Source organism: Thermobia domestica, chromosome 5, assembly GCF_964235325.1.
Source record: "Thermobia domestica chromosome 5, izTheDome1.hap1.1, whole genome shotgun sequence".
Taxonomy (NCBI): Eukaryota; Metazoa; Arthropoda; class Insecta; order Zygentoma; family Lepismatidae; genus Thermobia; species Thermobia domestica.
The window spans coordinates 283,184,978-283,207,849 of NC_137458.1; the positions used below are offsets into that span (position 1 = coordinate 283,184,978).

Genomic DNA, 22,872 nt, shown 5'->3' on the forward strand with positions numbered 1-22,872 from the left:
TTCCCTAATAGAATTTTCATATGGTATTGCCGGGGTTGGTCAAATATCTTTTATATCGTCATCCTTATCTTCTGTTGTTGAATGTACATTCATGTCCAAAATTATTGTCGCATGTCTATAAATATGTTGTTGTAGAAACATAACCTGATAAAGAGTTCACCCGGTATTTCTTATAATGTTAGTATGTGTATAATCGGCAAAGACATGGACGTGGAAAATTTTATGTCAAAAGAGCAGTAAATAAGAACAATAAAACGAAAATAAAACTTTCTTGTCCATTTAGCAACATTTTGTTTTACTCATTGTAATTTTCGTATTTATGATTCTTTTTGTATGAAATTTACCACAAATATAAATTTACCGATTATACACATAGTATCAGTATTAAAAGTACCCTGCAGAATCATTATCAAATTATGTTCTTACAAGAAGACAGCTATAGATATGCGACAATAATTTTATGACACGACTGTACATTTAAAAGAATAATATCACACCACCGACCCCTAAAAGTAATACAAGAAAGTCTATCATTAACAAATTAAACCCGCTTAATTGCTGATATTCGTTTGTGAACAAAAAACCCTGTTCCTAATTGATGATGTTTATTTCCTTCCCCGTAAAACAACGTAAAATTTCCGGAATTCGCAGTTCCATTTCCTTCTCACCTATCTTCCTGAACCCCTACTAGGTCCATCCCCTATTTCACTAACTCATTCGTTACTGATTTTAACGCGCTTGCCCTATAAGGCTAGTAGTTGAGCAAAAAATATTGGAATACCTATAATCAGAGTAAAGTATTTCACTATGAAGATGAGTTAACTTTGCAGAAAACTGCGCTACATTTTAAAATTTAATTTAGATAAAGGTGCAAATGCTGCGAGAAAGATTTCTTGTAGTATCGGGAGACGAGAAAGAATTCTTGTAGAATCGAGAGACAAGAAAGAATTCTTGTAGAATCGAGAGACGAGAAAGAATTTTTGTAGAATCGAGGGATGAGAAAAAATTCGTGGAGAATCGAGAGATGAGAATGAATTCTTGAAGAGTCAAGAGACGTTAAAGAATTCTTGTAGAATCGAGAGACGTTAAAGAATTCTTGCAGAATCGAGACAAGAAAGGATTCTTGGAGAATCGAGAAACGTTCAAGAATTCTTGTAGAAGCTAGAGTCGTTAAAAAATTCTTGTAGAATCGAGAGACGAGAAGAAATTCTTAAACAATCGAGAGATGTTATAGAATTCTTGTTGAATCGAGAGACGTTAAAGAATTCTTGTAGAATCGAGACAAGTCTTGGAGAACAGAGAGAAGAGAAAGAATTCTTGTAAAATCGAGAAAAGTTAAAGAATTCTTGTAGAATCGACAGACGAGGAAGAATTCTTGTAGAATCGAGAGAGAAAAATAATTCTTGTAGAATCGAGAGATGAGAAAGAATTGTTGGAGAATCGAGAGACGAGAAAGAAATCTTGTTGAATCGAGAGATGTTAAAGAATTCTTATAGAATCGAGAGACGTTAAAATAATTCTTGAAGAATCGAGACGAGAAAGAATTCTTAGAGAATCGGGAGACTTGGAGAATCGACGACGAGAATGAATTCTTGAAGAATCGAAAGGCGAGATGGAATTCTTGCAGAATCGAGAGATGAGAAAGTATTCTTGTTAGACCGAGAGACGAGAAAGTATTCTTGTAGAATCGAGAAACGAGAAAGAATACTTGGAGAATCGAGAGAGGATAAAGTATTCTTGGAGAATCGAGAGACGAGAAGAAATTTTTGAAGGATCGAGTGACGAGATGGAATTCTTGGAGAATCGAGAGACGAGAAAGAATTCTTGAAGTATCGAGAGACGAGGAGGAATTCTTGAATAATCGAGAGACGAGAAAGTATTCTTGCAGAATCGAGAGACGAGAAGGAATTCTTGAAGAATTGGGAGACCAGATGGAATTCTTGGAGAATAGGGAGACGAGAAATAATTCTTGAAGTATCGAGAGACGAGGAGGAATACTTGAAGAATCGAGAGACGAGAAAGAATTTTTGGGGAATCGAGAGGAGGCAAGGAAAAATTCTTTGAGAATCGAGAGAAGAGACTTTTACAAAATATACGAGTCGAGACGAGACGAGAAAGTCTTATTCCTCATCTCGTGAACAACACTACTAAAATAAACTATATTAGTGAACGATAAAGGTATTTTGTGCGCATAACTGTTCATTTTATTACCAAAAAAAAAAAAAAAAAAAAAAAAAAAACTTCTCAACTAAGCAGCTGACTTCTCTTTATGAGAAAACAAACATTGCTTAATTGTTTCTGAACGTTTATAATGCTCTCAACTCTCATACATCAAAAATAATAGCGGGTTTTACCTCTTCCCCTAAAGAGTGGAAACATTATTCATGAGGTGATTATGGATGACAGCGTGCCAAGAGATAAGTCGTATATCTTGCAGTATATCAGAAGTGACAATGTAGTTTCCTCGTAGTAGAGCAAGAGCGAAGTCACCGGATACAGGCATCAGATAATTATTTCCCCTAGGAAGCCACATAAGAATAAAACTGTTGTGTTTTGCCTTCCTTTCTGAAAAGGATTAAACGATTCGAATGTCGCATTTATACCGCTTTATACAACGACAGAATTAGTTACTACTTACTTGTCTTCAAGGCTTCATTTTCAGGACGTGTTGTAAGCATCCTGCATGATTACGTCAACGTAGTATACACTTCTCTTTGAATGTAAATATACTGTTTTCATGTGATAGATACAAATAAGATGAAACGAAGATTCAGTTTAACATTTCATGGTTATGTTTTTTATGTTAAAGGAGGTGAATAATTAATGAAAGTGCATGATTATGAAATTAAATATTTTCTGCCCACACCCAGAATCACGTACACCAAAGGGCACGCTCTAGTCACTAGCCTAGTGCACAGGACATAAATACAAAGAGGATGAAGGTTGAAAGGTACCTAGTCCATGACACATATAAGGTCGTTTGGGGTAGTTCCGACATTTTGGGAAGTCTGACAGTTCTAAGCTTGCAGCCCTGTAACTCGTTTCATTTTTGTGGGAGACAATTGACATTAGTAGACTCACAGAAGTTCAAGTATGTTGTAAGTTAAGACCAGTTCATCATTTCTATGATTATTATAGTATCGGATAGACGTGTTTAAGTCAGATGAGTTGCCTAAATACCTGTCTATAAGGTAATTCCATGTAAAATTCGGTTTCACGTAGCGAAACGTTCACTTGCTTGATAAGAAAGGAAGGAGAAAATAATACACCATACAGTATAAGACGGCACTCTAAAGGTTAGAATATGGCAGGTGAATGTTCCTGTTTCAGTGTTTATACGTATATTTGGATATATTTAACTAACAGCAAGTTTCGGGGTATTCGCGACAGTCAATGTTAGGGAGTTGCGAGACTTCTGCAATTTTGCAATTGTTTAAATACATTGTTTAAATACTGTGATAACAGTGTAACTACATTTCCTAAAGCACTTCGCTAAGCGCACCACCCTCTCCCTTTTTAAATTTTAGTGAACAACTTTGGAAGTAAGCTAGATAGTAACTTCAAAGCACAAGTTCTATTAAAATCTGAAAATCTGAAAATGAAATTTGCAACTTTAGCGCTGTGTTATCGTGTAGGATAGTCGCTGACGCTCTCTCGTCTTTGGTGGGATCGGTCTCGCGTTTGATTCCCGATCGGGACACTCGATCGAATAGGTCTGACTAGTTTTTCAGGCCAGCCATATTGAGTAAGGTTTGTCTTGGGTTGTTTTCCTCATTCACACCAGATAAATTCTGGAATGGTACATAACATATAGAACCCAGGTCGCTTCCTTCCTTCCCCGTTCCTTTCTTTCTTGCCCCTTTCCCGAATAATGTGCTCGTCGAGGGACGTCGTCCTTCGTACGTGACGAGCTAAGGATCCTAGATGCCGGTAGTGTCCAGAAATAATGTGTAAATATGAAATATGCAACTTCAGTGCTAAGAACAAATTGCCAGACAAAAGTCTTTCAAGGTGATGTTGTATGTTTCCAATGAATCAACGTAACTATAATGTAATTTAGCACTTTCTTCATAATATATATTTTCTCCCTGATTTTCCTCATTGGAGACGAAAATTTCCAGTTTTCGGACTTCTTGCTTTACATCTATTACAAATCCTAGACTTGTGCAAAATTTAAAGTTACTCGTGTAACTGTTGTCAGACTATTCACAAGTTTTTTTTTTTAAAACTATTATTGTGACCAATTACAGAAATCGTAGAACGTTATTTGTTACTTGGCATAAATGCCAAATATATTGCGAAAAGCGTTAAGACTATTTACTGGCTGTGAACAATGCAAATACTCAAAACCAGTAAATAATTATATCTGATATGCTCGGAAGGCGATATCACTCGTACTGAATATAAACCCAAGTAACACTTGTAAGGGGTAATCATTTAGTGTTGGGTCACCTTTATAACCAACTGACGGTTTAACATTAACCACATGTTGGGGAATGTGACATTGACTTTTTTTAACCCATTATCTCGTCATGTTTTAACTGCACCGTGGTCAATTTTACCTCATTGTTAGATTATTTGCATTTCCTCCCTTCTCTAAGCGACCCCACAATATGGTCATTTCTTACCTCACGCTTGTTCTCTTTTACCCACACAGCAATGAAATATTTTCAAAACGTTTCTAAAACGTGCCATCATTTTCCTTCAGAAAATGTATCCTACTTCCCTTAAGGAAATATATTCCATATGTTGTTGAAAACATTTTCCACATAATACTGAAAATATTCTCTGAATACACTCAAAAACGTTGTAGAAATATTTTATACGCCGTTAGAAAAGTTTTCCAATAAATGTTTCCTGTACGATTTCCAAACATTACTGAAAAGGTATTTGAAACGTTTTATACAATGTTAACGGAATGGTTTTTAAAATGTTTCTCATGGAATATTTTAAAATTATTTACCAATAACGCAGACAATATTTTCCTACATATGCCAAAATATTTTCTTTACATGACAGAATATATTTAGTGAATATTTTTTTGTACATCACAGAAAATATTTAGAGAATAGTTTCTGTGCATGACAAAATACTTAGGGAATATTTTCTGTACATGACAAAATATATACAGAATATTTTCTGTACATGATAGAACCCAAAGCCCATAGGCCAACTCGGTTACTATTGCAGATACGAAAACAAGGTAAGATACAGAAGGAAATTTTTAAAATGCAGCAAGTTTTGTTTTTATATTAGTATACTGCCCAATAATAACGAAAAGTACAACGCTGCCACTGTTGGACAACACTGAATGAAAGAAAGTGTGGTTTGAAATTATTTGGACCAAAGGGAGCGGAAAGACACAATGAAAAATATAGTGCAAGACCAAATTTCGCGTCCTTCGTATCTGCTCCCCCCCCCCCAACACCGTGGTTGCTACGCCACTGGCGTGGATACTGCATTTGCCTGTTTATCCTTCACTGTGTCTCCTTTCAATTCTTCTCGGTGTAGCTAATTTCAAACCACACATTCTTTCATTCGTGTAGCCCGACATGATGTATGGTAACGCATTTTCTTTATTGAGCGGTACACTAGTACAAAAACAAAGTGTTGCTGGAATTTAAAAGAGTCCTTGTGTTACCTTGTTTCCATACCTGCAATAGTAACCGAGTTGGCCTATGGGCTCCGGACTTTTGCGTCACTGCATATATGACGGCTTCTTGCTGGGAACAAATAGTGGGTTGAAAACAAGGCGGCCAGGCTGTGACATAGCAGCTGGAAGAAAACATAAGATTCTTCTGTAGAATTTTACCTGCTTAGACATCTTTGCCTCACTCTGTCTTCATGACGAGGAACCATAGCGGTCTACACTGACAAAAATAAATAAATAAATAAATAAATAAATAAAAACAAAATAAAATAATAATAATAATAATAATAAACAGTGTAAATTGTAACTACATAATGTTAGCTTGCTCTCATAATTTTAAGCATTTTTTTTTAACTCAAAATCTTATTTACACACAGAATATTTCTGGGTGTTTCCCTGGTACTACTGGTATGTGGCCACGCCGTGTATATATGTTGGGGGGTCTTATGTGACTTGCGAGATTCAAACTGCATATCAGTGTGTTCACAATCGTCGCCTGTCAGTTTTGAAAGCGGCTGTATTGGACTTTTTTTTTTTTAATACGAAAAAGGATTGAAGTTTAGACATCCATTTCAAGAAACAATTGTTGGCAATCCTTTTCCTATCTTAAAAATAATAAATCCAATATAGCCGCTTTGAAAACTGGCACGCGATGATTGTGAAGGCTCTAATTTGCAGTCTGAACCTCGCAACATCACATAAGACACCCTAACATACATAGACGGCGTGGCCACATACCAGTAGTAGCAGTGGAACACCCAGAAGCATTCTGTGTGTAAATAAGATTGAGTTAATAATAATAATAATAATAAAGCAGCTTATTATGAGAGCAAGCTAACATTATGTAGTTATAATTTACACTGTCCACTATAATAAATATACATATATATCAGTTTATATCGGTTAGTAGCTAAATAAAAATATAAACGTACACTATTCTGGCTTTATTTATTTAAATTCTCTTCAGCAGCATCTTCATGCTGCTCGTATTATTTGTTTCTATACATTAAGAACAATCTTCTCAAATATCAGAAATTCACATTTTAACTTGTATACACTTGTTAAGGAAAATTATGTCACTGACACTAATTAAATAAAAATCAACAACAATATTTACTGAAAATATGTTCTACAAATCTACGCCGCATGGGCAATAGATCTTTTCACGAAATGTCACTTTTTGTATTTTCAAGAAATATCACATTGCTGAATAACCAGATATATATATATTTGCTTCTTTATAACGTCACTTTTGATTACCACAACTAACTATAATTTCGATGCTGTGAATTGTCAGTTAAAGTTCTGTGGAACTGCAGCTGAATTCTTAACTGATCTTCTTATTCGTCCCTGTATGTCATGCTGAAGCCATATCCCAATAATCTACGCGATCTCATCGTTAGTTACGTTTCTCTTGTGTTACACAATTTCTGAAAATAAAAATAATAGGCAATGTTTAATAACATAATAACAGCAAGGAATGATTAAAGATTAATTTTTACATCTTAAACTTACAAAAATATTTAAAATGTTTGTGTAGGACCTACAACAGCTTGTGAAGACAATATTGTGTTACAAAAGTAAAATCCTGAAGAAAATGTAAACGGCAAGGAAGACAACAGCTACAGCTGAAAGTGACATACCTCAGACTGCAGCTTACTTACGGACGTTGTAACATGTTGAAGCGGTCACACATTTATTTTTAAAAAGTATAGCATCTTATAAATATTAAACCTAATATTAAAAAAAAAAAAAAATAAAAAATAAAAATAAAATAAAAAATTGAAAACATGTGGGCAGCATTTGAGTTGATGAAGAACTAGCGTCTCATTCCGGAGGCTCTGATATCACATCTGGACCCGATCATTCTTTTTCCCTCAGTCGCACCAGGTGAATGCCGAGGTGGTTACTAAGGCCTTGATGACCGCTACCGTGCTCGATTTCTTTCCCCACGGAGCAGGCCATACATACTACTTTACCTTATACAAATGAATAATTTTGTTAACGTTGCATTGCAAAGAATACAAAAAATCGCGAATGTAGGGATGAATCATGAAATGCTCAAGAAAACTACCATGACAGAACAATTCAGTAAAAGGATGAAATATACTCTATACATATTCAGCTCTCTCTTCCACGGACACTTAAATGTAACATGTCACTTGAAGATGGGAAAATTGCACATTTTGCTAAAATAAGGATTTTCAAAGTGTTTTAAATGTTATAACAGCGCTTGTAGTACATGCTTTTGAAAAATAAAGTTTAGGAAGATGATTCTGAGAAGTATCCATGGCACAATAGTATGTATTTAAAGCGAAAGAAAATAAAAAGGGCACCAGAAAGTTTTTCCTTTTTTACAAGAATTTAAACATAGTGTATCCCTCTTCAAATGACAACTTCTATAATTTTTTTCCACTCTGAAAATGAAATTAAAGAACAGTAGGGAGAGTTTCTTACCTATTATTGTGTTAGTGATTAATGAGTGAAAGCTGTTTCCTTTTGCACCGTGCCAACTAAATTGCTCAGCTATTACACTTCTCTTTTTCATGATGTTTCATGTGATGGCTTCTGAGCTGCGACCTCCAAGTTTTTCATTTCTTAGACCTGTAACGAAATACACACTAAGCACTCAAGTAATAGTAATGGAAATTTAGAGCATACAACTGATGCCCTTAAACAAATTACATTGATTTTAGACGACGGTGTCACAGAGTCAGTTGCAATTGGCGCATCCTCAAAAATTAATATTTGCACTGACGTTTCGTTTTTCCAATAAAAGAAAGTTACATACTAATTTTCAAGCAGTTGTACAGATTTGGCAAAAACCATGGTTTTTATTGAAAAAAAATTTTTTTTTTGTTTAAATAATTTACTCTATGTATTTATATTAGATATGGACAGAAATTAGTTTGTTTCGTCTTGGTGTTATTATGCAACAACAAGGTTATGCTGGAAGGGAATCCAAACCGTTTCTCGGCTTACATCCAAGAGAAATTGTCTATTTCGACAGGAAACCGGGACTAATTGGTCACAAATGAGATTGCCGACTCATTCACGGACTCCTGATAAAAATACGTTGTACTGATCTTTACATAGGCCTAGTGGTTAATATAATTGTCAAGAGTCATTTCAGAATTACAAAAAGATAAGCAGTTACACAAGTAAAAACATTATACAGAATTACATATAAATCGGGAAACTCCCGCCTTAGCCACTGGGAAAATCCTGTTATTAGTTTAAATGTGTTTGTATGTTAAATTTTAAGGTCAACGTATCATATTAATTACAAATTTGTTATGTAGATAACATTCAACAAAATTAAAACAAAGTCGAATCCAAGCTGATGTTGGAAGCTACGTAGGCAGTTGATACATTTTGCCAATTTCTATCAATATATTTAAGCAACCTTGGCTTCTTTATAAAACAACAGACATTCATTCAAGTAGAAATATATAATTTGGTTTCGTTTCGTATGTTTAGGCTTAACATCCTTATGAAATACCAAGGTTATCACGGAGAAGACTTTCGCTTAAAGGGACACCTTGAATGGGTTGGGTTGTGGTTCGACCGAGAATTGAACACGGGACCCTTTGATTAAAAGGTGAAAAGTAGATAAACGTAATGCAGATGGTGCGATATGTAAAGACGTCACCATGAAGTTCACATGATTAAAAGTTTTTTTTTTTTTGTTTTGTTTTGTTTAAACCAGCTAACCATGCAGTTGTAAATTAGGAATTGATGAAAGCAACGTATCTATAAAAATATTACGAAATCTACAGGAAGACAAGGAATAATTTAACAGTTTCAGAATATACACGGTGGTTGTAAAGTCAATACCTATTTTTAATCTAGATTATCCTAGAAACTAGCATCAGCTTTAGCTGGCGTGTAATACTGTTAACATTTTAGAATTTGTGAAAAATGCGGGTGTATACGTTGAAATTTAACTTAACCAAATGGTACACTCTAATAATGTATTCGATGAAAATAAAACTGTGATAGGTTGTTTACTTTTAGAAATATACATTGTTACAAATAAGAACTGACTTTACACGCACGCTGTATTCAGGGAGTAGTAATGCAGAAAACACAAACTATTCGCGAACTTCAACATGGATGAGAGATACTTTCCGGCATGCATTGAACAAGTCACGTCTTTCCAAATTACTTCCAAAGCAAAGCCTACACGAAGTTGTTCTATCAGAATTCATAAACATCAGAAAAAAATGAAATTTTTGAGTGTTACGTTCCACGATTATGCCGGTTAGGCTAAAGGAGACGGTGATGATGAGAGATGAATGAAATGGTGGAATAAAGAAAGTGGGAGGAAACGGGAGAACCCCGAGAAAACCCACGCACACGGTGTTTGTCCACCACATCATAAATATCAGAATTGTAGGCACTATAACGTCAGCAACCTATATTAATACACTAGTTTAGCATTGTTCACGGATTGAAAATATTATGTATGACTCAAGAAGCAGGTACTTTTACATGGAAATTAAGATGAAATGAAACATTTAGTTTAACGTCCCACGATTATGCATCGAGGTTAAGTGAGACGCTGATGATGAAAAATGAATGAAATAGTGGAATGAAGTAAGTGGGAGGAAACGGGACAGCCCCGAGAAAACACACGCACACGGTTTGTCTACCACAAAGCCCACTTGGCGCGAGCTGGGATCGAACCAAGGACCCCATGCAGCAGAGCTGAACTACGTACTTTCTAAACGTTTCAACTAGCTCTAAACGTACTCGTTTCGCTGTCAGACCAACAATTAAGCCCTTTTCACTCTAATATATGGAATTTTCAAAAACTCTTGGACACGTGTCTACTAATTTTTACCAGCTCCATTCTCCCTCCATCGCCGTCAGCGGCCTACTTCTTTCCTTCTAGAACATATATTTAAAAAAGAAAGTTTAATTATGTATCTAATTATTTTAAATTAGAAGTCCAAATACCAAATTCCTTGTTTCTAACCTTCAAACCAATTTTTTTTTTTCCTTTGACCCTCTTTTCTTCAAATTTTTACTAAAATATCAAAAATCAGTGAAGCACGTACAAATTATTTTGAATGAGGAGACTAAATACAAAGCATCAAGTTTTTAAGCTTAAGGGATTCGGAGATGTGGCCATCTTATTAAAATGCTTTCACCCCTTTCCGCGTATCTGCCCTTTTTCTTCCATTCTAAGTTGTGTCAAAAAGTATATATACAATAATTTTTTAAAAAAATTGAAATACGTGTCTAATTATGTTAAATGATGAGTCCAAACTCCATGTTCCTAACCTTCAAATGTTCCGGGATATCGACATTTGATTACAATAATTGCAAACCCATCTCCTGTTTTTCATTTTCCCTTCTTATCTTCCCATTTTTACTAAAATATCAAAAAACCTTTAAAAACGTATCAAATTATTTTAAATGAGAAGTCCAAATAAAACTTCAAGCATCTAAGCCTGCGAGATTCAGAGATATGGCCACCTTATTAAAGTACTTCCCACCCTTTATTGCCCCTTTCCCGTAGAATTACCAAAAAATCTTCCTTAGTGGTACCATATGTCACAAATCCTATGTACTGTCCAAATTTCAAGTTTTTAAGTTAATCGGCTTGGCTTGTGCGAGGATCAATTAGTCGTCACTCAGACCTTTAAATTTTAGGTGCTGGTTTACTTTTGGCGCACCACATTTTGGAAGATATAGAGATACAATTCAAAACTATTCAATACAGGTAGATTTAAATGTATAAATACGTACACATTCAATGTTCTTGTGACGTGTCCAACTCATACGTTCACGTTGTGAATAATTTGTATGAAAACGGGTAAAAATAAATACAATACAATCAGGGTTTGAAAACCCCGGCTTTTTTTGAAAAAAGCCCAACCCACCTGGGCCCATATGGGGGTCTTCGGGTATTTTCGGGTTTAATTGAGTTTTTTTTTTAAAGTATTCCAATGCCTTTGGGGTAAAAGTGCTAAAATGTGATTTATATTTCAAGATTATGATTGTCACAACTTGCAATGATTTTCTATTCACTGCTGTCTTGAAAAATGACTGTCATTTTGAAATTTTACGTTGGATCGCCGCCAAAATATATACAGTTTATGTAGAGTGTCTTGTGCTTCTACTCTGAAAATTTCAACTTGAAAAACAGAAAACTGCGGCGTGGATACCAACTATTTTGAAATTTTAGGTTAGTATGTCGCCAAAATCTGTACAGGATATTTAGTGTGTCTCGTAACCTGAAAATTTAAACTTAAAAGACGGAAAGTGGTACCCTGTTGTATGTGTGGTACAGGCAGACGAACGAACAAATGTAGAACGACTCAGCCCAATACCCTCAGTGACATTCGCCAAATATGAACACCAAATATATTAATTTAATTTAGAACAACTCAATCTATAACTCATGTTTTATAAAATAAATGTTTCAAAATGTCTTAAAATAAAATTAAATATTTTCTCGCGTAAAATAATTTTTTTTTTTTTTTAAGTTCACTTCCGATAGTTTGTGCGTTCAATTACGGGAATTTTCCGAGCACTTGTTGCAAGACCGTACTCCCAGAAAATTAATTTAAAACAATTAATATATATGCAGAGTGTTTCAAAACAACACCGACAACGCTTGGGAGGTGATACCTGACACCAAGATAAGACAAAAGTATAGATCAACCTAGATGAACAAATGCTTCCTTTCGGAGTTATAAGCTGCCGAAAACATGAAAAAGAGGTAGTTGGTGAGTACCGCAGGATTCTGAAAACTGTATTTTTCTATAGTGCACATTTTTGTTCCTAAGTGAAGTCTCGACACGACTACGGTAGCTCCCATAGTTTTGGCGCTATACACCATTAAAGTTCATCTTTTCATATTTTCGGCAGCCTATAAGTCCGAAAGGAAACACTTGTGCACCCAGGTTGATCTATACTTTTTGTCTTATCTTGGTGTCATGAATCATCTCCCAAACGTTGTCAGTGTTGTTTTGAAACACCCAGTACAATTCATATTTCATAAAGTAAATAGTTTTATTAGGGGCGCGGTGGCTCAGTGGTAGAGCGTTCACCTCCGGTGCTTGGGGTCCCTGGTTCGATTCCAGCTCGCGCTGTGTCGACTTTTTGGTGGACAAATACTGTGCTCGTGGGTTTTCTCGGGGTTCTTCCCTTTCCTCCCACTTTGTTCATTTCACCATTTCATTCATTTCTCATAATCACCGTCTCCTTTAGCCTAACAGGCATAAGCGTGGGACGTAAAACTCAAAGATTTTATTTCATTTTTTTCAAATAGTTTTATTGTTGAAGTATTCAGTTCCGATGCTTTGTGCGTTTAATTGCTGGAATTTCCCGAGCACTTCTTTCCAAGGTTTATTATTATTTTCCGAAAATGCAAGCTTTCTTTACTGTACATCGAAACTTCTACTAGTACGAAGGTTCAATGCAGCACTTGAAATAGTAAGCGTTACGTACTCTTCGAAACTCAGAGCATTAAGATTCTTAAATTTGACACGAATTTTTATGCTATTGCTGCTGATGATTCTACAGAAAGCTTATTTGAAAACTAGCAACAAATAACTAAACTAAACTGTTTAATACACTACATATTTACTAGTAGTACCAGCACCTATGGCCCTAAATCTATCAGATGTATGAGGGATAATGTCCTTCGACGTCGGGGAGTGGGCGAGCACACTATTCACGGAAATTATTTTCTAAAATATAAAATTGCATATTTTACTTCAAATAGGCTATAAGGACAATCCATACATTAATTTGTTCTATAATTATCTCAATCTAAGGTACGGCTTTTTTAATGCATTCAGAACTTTATAAAGGTCTTACGTTGAATGTTGTATATCTTAACGTGAAAGCAACTAATTCGCCCAAGGAAAGTCCAAAATCTAATAAGAATCACTTCCAATGTGATCACCTTAATTGCACCAATAATATACTAACGAAAACCTCAAAAATCCAGGTGGGTTTTTCCGGGCTGAGCCCACTTGGGCAAACCCTGAATACAATACACACATATATCTATATATCTATCTATCTATCTATATATATATATATATATATATATACACGCAAATCGCAAAAGAATAATTGTAATCTTTCGGCAAATCTAGTCTGATGGTCCCCTTTTATTTTATATGTGCCAAGTGAAATATTTACATGTCGCCTGCCGCAAACCATTCAAGAGTCAATAAGAAAATTAGCGAAAGAATTATAATTTTTCAACAATTATTTCGAGCGGCACGCCAGTAGTAAACCTGCACGCAGAATTAGGCAATACTAGAGCAGACTGTTTTACCAAATTTTGACGCATTTCTTCCATCTTTCGGTTCCTTTTTGCAGAACATGCACTAAACGAAAAGAAATCCTTAAGTTTAACATCCTACGATTATGCCGGTTAGGCTAAAGGAGACGGTGATAATGAGAAATGAGTGAAATGATGGCATGAAGAGAGTGGGAGGAAACGGGAGAACCCCGAGAAAGTCCACACAGCCCGAGCTTGGATCGAACCAGGGACCCCAAGCACCGGAGGTGAACGCTCTACCACTGAGCAACCGCGTCCCCCTATGCACTAAATGAGGAGCTCTAAAAGAAAAAGCGAAACAACTTCTGCTAGGTGGCCAGTAAAAAAACACGAATGCTATCTAAGTGAGTCAGGGCAGAAGCACAGCAGTTGGGCCCGAGCGAAAGCGTAGCGAGCACGCACGTCAGTGACAAGGAAGGGGGTACGCATAAACGAGGATAGTGGAAAAACATTTACAATATTTGTAATTATTCTTATCTTCAGAAACACTTAATTTCGATCCTTGAAAGAAAATATACCTTTCACAGGTAATACAGGAGTGTTACACCGCCTTTCTTTCTTATCTTTACAACAGAAAATAGTGTATGTAGGGCTATTACCTCTGTTCTGAATTTTTCTTCTTGAATAAATCTTTTCCACACTTTGCGCAGTTGATTTTACGCGCTTCACCATACCATGACTGCAGAAACTTTATAATCCTTCTCTCTTTATTACATAATTCTTTTAAAAAAAATGTTTACATTACGGCCATCGCAATGTCCACAACTGACGTATAAACCGCAAATTCCCGGAGCTTACTTCTACCCTATTTGCATTCAAAATCCATTTCAATAAGCTGTGCAATGACAGAAATATTTACATTAACGCTCTCATTCCTTCACGAAAAATATTTCACATCACATTTTATCTATAAAATTTGTTCTCGGTGTAAACGTCTGCTCGAGTGAACCCCAGAATTATTATAGCCCAGTGGTGTATTTAACGGGGGCTTCCGGGCTTAAGCCCCTTGAAATTGTTCTTACTATATTAAAGTAAATGAATTATCTTGCAGAAGAAAGTTAGCCAAGCCCTTCTACCCTGAAAAAAATCGTAAATACGTCATTAAAATAGTAATATACGCGCAATTAACCCATCATCAAAATAGAAATGTACGTGCCTACTCCCTTCGGAAGCACCCCCCTGCCCCCTCCCCCGCCTTCACCCTCCCTGATTCGGTTAGATCGTATTCGTGCTTTTTAGTAGCCCCCTAACACAGATTGGTTTGTATTTCTTGTACTGTACTTCTTATCCACACATCAGGAATCAACATAAATACGCAAATCGTAAAAGAATTGTAATTTTTCGACAATTCTGACGGTCCCCTTGAATTTTATCTATGCCAAGTGAAAAATTTATACGTCTCTTGGCGAAAATCATTAAATAGAAAACAAGAAGGAAAGTAGAGAAAGAATTATATTTCACTAAGTATTTCGAGCAGTGTTTCTTCCAGACCTGTTTTTGGGAGGGCAGTGGCTCCCCGGAGCAGACCAAAATAATACGTTTACAATAATAACTAGAACAGCATGAGCAATGTCCCCGGAAAAATACTTCTGAGATACTGCTTGCGAGTGGCACACCAGAAGTAAAACCGCACGCAGAATTTTTATAACCTGTCATAAAAATGGTAATGTACGCATCTTTTGTAACTCTTTACTTTGGGCATGGTAGTTATATTATGTCAGTACATAGTATTGCCGACCGAGCGTTAGCGAGTGAAGGCGGGTTAGAGCCCCGCAGGGCACGTCGTTTTCTCTCTCCCTTCTTAGGAACTGTTACTGCAGGAACCGGTTCAGATCAATATGTTATTGTCACTGCCTTACCTAAAGTAAAGACTTGCCCGTATCTTTTCCCTTTGGAAGCATCACCTCGCTCGTGATGTCCTCCACCTTCGCAATGCTCTGACTCAGATAGTATCGGTGCGGGAAGGTTCTAGAACACAGGTCCTCCATATAGGTTAATAGATATTTTTTTCTGTACCAAAGTAAAATATTTAATTCACATAGTATTGCCGAGCGAGCGTTAGCAAGTGAAGGCGGGTTAGAGCCCCGCAGGGCACGTTGATTTCTGTCTTTATTACAGATAAATGGAAAGAGGAACTTAGGTTCTAGAACCCTGCCTATTGGTGCTTTTTAGTGGCCACGTAGTACAGACTGATTTATATTTTTTGCACTGTAGTTTTTACGTCATACATCCGGCAGCGTATATATATACGCAAATCATAAAAGAGTAACTATACTTTTTCGACAATTACTTCTGACGCTCCTTTTGAATTTCATCTATGCCATGTGACGTATTTTAAATCACCTAGCGCAAATCATTTAGGAGACAATCTAGCATCCCACATGCCTCACAGAAAATAAAACTAAATTATTTTATGTAGTCGTTATACTTACCGACTTTTCTTGTCTGTTCATTTCATTTCATTTCGGCCTCCAATTGGACACCTTTTACATAGGCATGACAGTTTAATTCCAGTTGCCTTCTTCCTAATTATGTAATACGTATAACTGTGAAATGATATTCGAATTAGTGTTTCACATGAACTTCATGTATGTTGTCATGTATTAATTCAACATAGCGCGCAAGGAATGCTGGTACTTCTGATAAACAAATGACGGTTGATGTAGCGATACTAATTTGCAATCTCACATAATGCCTATGCGAAGGCAGGATGTCATAAATTTCAAATTTTTAACAAATATATTTCGTTGATGCTGCTATAATTAGTATAATGATTGGTAATAATGCTACTACGATACTCTCGTGAGAGAATTTATTCAACATTCCATAAAATATTCTGGAAATAATTCTAATATATTGCACGAAAATATTTCATTTAAGTTACAGGACAAGGTAACAAAAATATTTCCATACAAAATTAATACGCGTTTTAAAAATATTTCTTATATTACGAACGAAATTATTTTTAAAGTATTCGAAATATTTTAAAAATTATATTTTATGTTTTCTTGTAACAATAGAAAAGATTGTAAATGACATGTTGGAAAACATTTTATTCTGTTCATAGGCCTATTCTGTTTTCTTTATCATGCATGTAAAACATTTTTAGTGCTACTTCGAAAACATTTTCTCTCTCAACTAGTGGTAAAAGTGCGGGGGAACGCCGCCCCCACCTCAAAAAAATATATACGGCGTCTCCCCATTTCCTAAAAAAACAAAAATACAATGGGCAAAGATAGGCAGGGGGAACGGTGTGACGTCATCCGCTACCTATCGTCCCCCCCAACTTTTCAGATCCACTTTTACCCCTGCTCTCAACATTGAAAACATATTACATTACATTCAACACAATATTTCCATTACAATTCGTGAAAATTTTCCTTACATTATTTTCCTACTAACGTTCTAAAAATGCACGTCCTGTCAGTGGCGTATTTCCAATTTTGTTTCGTGGAGTGAATCTTTGCTAACTTTATTACTGGAAATGTGAAAATTGTGCAGGATATTTCATTTACTTTAATATAGTAAAACGACGCCACTGCTTCCTGTACTTCATTAAATGTTCTCCAAACACATTTTAAAAAATATTTCCGGCAAATATTTGGGATACTTCTCAGATATAACAAGGAATATGTTTTCTCCAGTAACGGAAGAGTATATTTTGAAAACAATGTAAAAATGTTTCTATAATAGACCTATAACAGAAAATGTTGTTCACTAAAGACACAAAATATCTTCCAAAACACAATGGAAAACATTTTCTATTCATTTTTAATGTTTTCTTTTACCTGTTTTAAAGTTTTATATTCAAAATTCGATAAAATATTCTGGAAATAATACTAAAATATCATACGAAAATATTTAATCTAAGTTATAGGAGAAGATTACCAAAATACTTTATTAAAATTAAGTAAACCTTTTTAAAACATTTCTGAAAAATATTTCTTATATTACGAAATAATTTATTTTTAAAATATTCTAAATGTTTTTAAAAATATATATTTAGTACGTTTTCTCGTAAAAATAGAAAATATTACAAATAACGTATTAGAAAATATTTTTTAAATATGTGGAATATATTTCGTTTCATTGTTTTCCGTATCATATATGGAAAACATTTTTAGTATCATTTCGAAAATATTTCCCTTCTTAACAGTGAAAACATATTAAATTAGATCCAAAACAATATTTCTTATATATTTTGTGAATATTTTCCTGGTTTTACTTTCCGGCAAGCATTCTCAAAATGTACTCCCGGTAATTTCTAAAATCTTTTACAAACATTTTTGGGAAAATATTTTCAGAAAATATTCGGAATACATTGGGGAAATCAGCATGGAAATCTTCAGAGAAGGAAAACCTTTTGGAAACCAAGGAAAATATTTTCTTTTGATTGAGGAAATATTCCTTGCTGTGTGGGTAACTACACGTTTAGTCAAAGGCATAACCGGGTTAAGGGAATTTACACTTTGTTGGGTCATATTGTACACCAAGTTGGGTTAAACGTATTAACCGGTTATGCGATTACACACCAATTGAGTCGTTGGGTTGGACGCCTACATTTAACTACATATTGAGTTGAATTTATTTCAACTCAGTTTAACACTTTGACCCTATTTGGATCGAAGCAGTTTTAGCCACCTGGTTGGGTTAAAATATGCACCAATAGGGTCAATTTCAAATCAACCATTTTCATCAGTAAACTGGTTGTAATAAAGTGAAAAGATCAGAGTTAGAATCTGTTCTTAATCAGTATCAAAAAGCTATTATTTGCTATTCTCTACTATTTTTGTTCTAAGGAGAAAAATTAAATGAAATGAAATTTTTGAGTTTTACGTCCCACGTTTATGCCGGTTAGGCTAAAGGAGACGGTGATGATGAGAGATGAATGAAATGGTGGAATGAAGAAAGTGGGAGGAAACGGGAGAGTCCCGAGAAAACCCACGCACACGGTGTTTGTCCACCACAAGGTTCACTTGGCGGGAGAAGGGTTTGAACCCGGGACCCCAAACAGCAGAGGTGAACGCTCTACCACTGAGCCACCGCGGAATCACGTGACAGTTGCCAGTCTGTTCAATGAATCTTTGCACATTTTGTGTCCGAATGGTTTGAAATATGACAATGTTTTGCTTTTTCTGACTGATGGTGCTTCTTACATGAGGAAAGCTGATTAAGCTCTTTCTGTATGCTACTCTAATATAATTCACGTGACATGCGTCGTATACACCCTACATCGATTGTGTGAAAAAATCCTAAGCCTTTATCCTAAAGTAGACAAGTTAATGTCAAATGGGAAAACATTTTCGTAAAATCGCCAACTAGAATTTAACTTTTCAAAGCAACAAATGCCGATCTTTCACTTCCTTTAACATCCGTAATCACACGGTGGGGTAACTGACTGAATACAGTATCATTTTATGCTGAGAATTTAGAAGCATTTATACCTGTAGTAATTAAACTAAACCCAATCAATGCTCATCCATTCAAATTGTTCAAAATTTAGTAAGCGAAAGTTCAAAAATTTAATGTAATGTAATTTAACTTTCATATCTGTCAATTACAGTTTCTTGACTCACTCTATAAAGAAACTACAAACTATGGCAGATTCATTGAGTACTTCGGTTAAAGAAGTACAGGTCGTTGAGAGAAAGCTGACTGTTTTTTTCTGCTTCGAAAGATGAAGTAAGAAAATATTTAAGGATTTGTTTGAGAAAAAGATTGGTTATAAAACCCTATATAAAATATCTTAAGTATTAGGAGACCAAAACACATGTGAAGTTGATGGTGTGAAAATTCTAACATTATGTGATGTAGAATGTTCCTTTTCTCAATAAAAGGCATTATTCCCTGACAATAGGCATGGCTTTACGATGGACAATTTGGAAGAGTCATTAGTTATTCATTGCAATGCCCACAGAATTTCGACACTTGATGAATAGAAGCTATTTTTCTTATTTTGGGCTTTTTTCCCATACTTTTCCTTGACATATGTTTCCTTGATATATGATTTTGTTAAATAGTTTATAATTTTTATCAAATATTTTTTTTCATTTTAAGCACATAAAAAACAAATATTTTAAAGTTTTCTAGCACATAAAAATCCGGGCCCTATTAATAAGCCTCTCGCGGACATATTATGTATTGTTCAACTCCATTTTTTCAATATTTAACAATGTGTCTGCAACTTCTGTTTGTACAATATTTCTGATGGCAAGTACCAGAAAGTCAGAGCTGTTTTCACTAAATGAGTTTCCCTCCATCAGGAAGTCGCGGTCGGAAAGAGGGATTGCCGCCGTGGACGGTGACGGGCCGCAGGAGGCAGCCGGCACCCGTCCACGGTGGTACGACAATCTACTTGTTCAAAGTTGCCGACCTTTTGCCGAGGCTGCAAGAGGTCAAAAATCGTAAAGTATAATGCACTTTGCCAACTCTTTGCCGACCATCAGAGTCGGCAGAACAGTCGGAAAGGCCTCTTTCCGACCCTCTGCCGACTCCTTATGCCGGCCTCTTTTCGACGGCGGCGCAAGCGCATTTACTGCGCCTTTACGGTTTTTTGCCAACTGCTCGACAAGGCAACTTTCCGACGGCGGCGCCGGCGCATTTAATGCTCATTTCCGGCTGTTTGCCGACTGCTCGGCAAGACAACTATTCGTTGCGGTCGAAAATCGTGCGGAAAGACACTGGTGTCCGGCGCCGGCAATCCGACCGCGGCATCTGGTCGGCATGGACAAATTGTCCGATTGTAGGCGGCAGGATCCTGATGGGACCAGATCTTGCATTACATATGAATAAGAGACTAGATATATTTTGCAAATGCCATTTATTAATGCTTGTTAACTTCGTCATCTTATTCCATCTCTTTATTCTGGTAGAATTAAATTCTTCAAGTAAGTACCTCATCTCTGGTCCAGACACCATTCAACGATGCAGCGCTTTTGATTTTTCTTTTAGGCCTACAGCTCCTCCATCATCTTCGACCGATGCATTAATTTGTTCATGGATTTCGTGAATATCATAGCACAGAATATTCTACTCGTCTTGTTGCACTCTGTTTCTCTGAATTATCCAGATGTATCATCAGTATTGAACGGATCCATCCATCAGTTTATTGTATCAGTATCCATTCAGTTATGCGCTAAATCTGTATTTTTTACTATTTTTTCTTGTTACTGCGTCATCTGAGAAAAGATAATGGCATGAGTATATGATACTGAGATACACATTTATATTTATATGCATATTTATAGTAATTCATGTAAAATCAAACCTAATGTGCTAATAACATTAAATAACAATAGAACAGGAGCATTATAAAATATATTCAGAGACAGCCATTTTGAATGTCTGCCATTACTGTAACAGCGGAAATTTGAGATGCCCTCACATCCAAAATTAAATCTTTATGTGCTTATATGCGTGCTCTAAGTTAGATGCTTCTATCATCAACACAATTCTTACAATTATTTTACCTATCTGCAATACTACTTCATAAAAGAAAAGTTTATGGCACAGTTATATTAAGTTCTTTAAAAATACTTACTTTATTACACTTCTGGAATTATCTCATCCTTTTATTACACGTTTACTTTTTTCCTTAGAAAATCTAAGATGGATAGAGAATATTCTCAAACGTGACAATATTTCATGTGAAACTTACGTGAATTTGTTTTGAAGAAGTCTTTACTGCAGTATATTTGTCTCACAGTAAAAATATAAATATTGTGAGATATTGAAAAGAACTGCAATTTTACATGCAGTTATAAAATATTTAAAATAAGGTTATGAATGTGAAAACAAGAATGAAGTGCGTCTTAGAACAACTTGCTAGTAATTAACCGTTTCGTAATTTTCAATACTATGTATCGTATTGAATATCTTTACGATAATTAAATACAGTAAGCATTGGAACTCGTGTGTGAGATTTCCAAAGGCCGCTATTAAAGGTAAAAATATTTCAAAAACGAAGAAGATACAAGAATCTTCCAATTGTCTATGTTATAAAATATCTGATGCGTATGAAAAGTTTCGTAATGCGTGTTTCCTTTCGTGCACATCATACGAGTGTTCGTTCACAAGTGTGAAGAAATATATAAAAAAAGGTTAGCAATTAAGTAGTCGTAGCGTCTCATGAGGGGAAGAGAAGTCTCCTCCGTAACACTTCGTTTAATTTTCACTCTTTGCTGTATAAAAGCTAGTGCTTGTTGGTCTGATAACACAGAAAAACAAACGACGACTCAAGGCTGTTGGTGTTGTTGCTGTTTGAGCGCCGTAACAAGGAAGTGAGCCTAATTGTGTTTATTGTCGTAATGGCTTCAAAAGTTCTTGTAAGTGAAGTGTGTTGTTATTAGTTGCTATGCTGATGTTGAAAAGTAATCGTATTTAAAAATGCGAAGTGTGCTTTCAATTATTTATGTATTTAAATATGTTAGTAGTGGTACTATTCACCGGTTGTTAAAATTCGTATTTCGAGTTCGCAGAACCGTTTGTTATACCCAGTGAAACTCACACATAAACACCCAGCTGGAAGGGAGATCTTATTCAATACACAATTGCACAGCCAAAACCAATCGACTTACATAAAGAACCTTTCCCGGCTCTGTACATACCAAAACATTAATGGGGGGGGGGGGGGCGGAAAATTTTATTTGAAGTGTCTTTGTTTTTAGAAATTCTTATAGGTACAGGGTTAAACACGTGAGCCATAAGAGCAAGATAAAACCGTTTATTCCCTATTCTTAAATGATCAAATATCAAAAATAAAAACTGGGAACGTATGATTGAAATGGTGAGGGTTATTCATATTTGAAACACATATGGGACATTCCATGTGAAATCAACCAATGAAATGACAAAATCTGACCTGATGATCTTAGATTTTTGTAAAACTTGGTGCACAGCTTTGTTACAGTGG

General features: G+C 35.5%; 2 long non-coding RNA genes across 2 annotated transcripts in view; one reads left to right on the forward strand and one right to left on the reverse strand.

Annotated features, from left to right (window-relative positions):
• Positions 1-6,585: 6,585 nt before the first annotated feature.
• On the reverse strand, positions 6,586-16,568 carry LOC145684879 (uncharacterized). Its single transcript, XR_014131424.1, has 3 exons — positions 16,394-16,568; positions 8,108-8,254; positions 6,586-7,080 (listed from the first exon to the last, which is right to left on the reverse strand). It is a non-coding gene; the product is annotated as an uncharacterized LOC145684879 (long non-coding RNA).
• A 5,562-nt stretch (positions 16,569-22,130) lies between these two features.
• LOC145684881 (uncharacterized) overlaps positions 22,131-22,872 on the forward strand; it is a 39,490-nt gene continuing 38,748 nt past the window's right edge. Inside the window, exon 1 of the long non-coding RNA XR_014131425.1 lies at positions 22,131-22,285. This is a non-coding gene — a long non-coding RNA (uncharacterized LOC145684881). The remainder of the gene's footprint in view (positions 22,286-22,872) is intronic.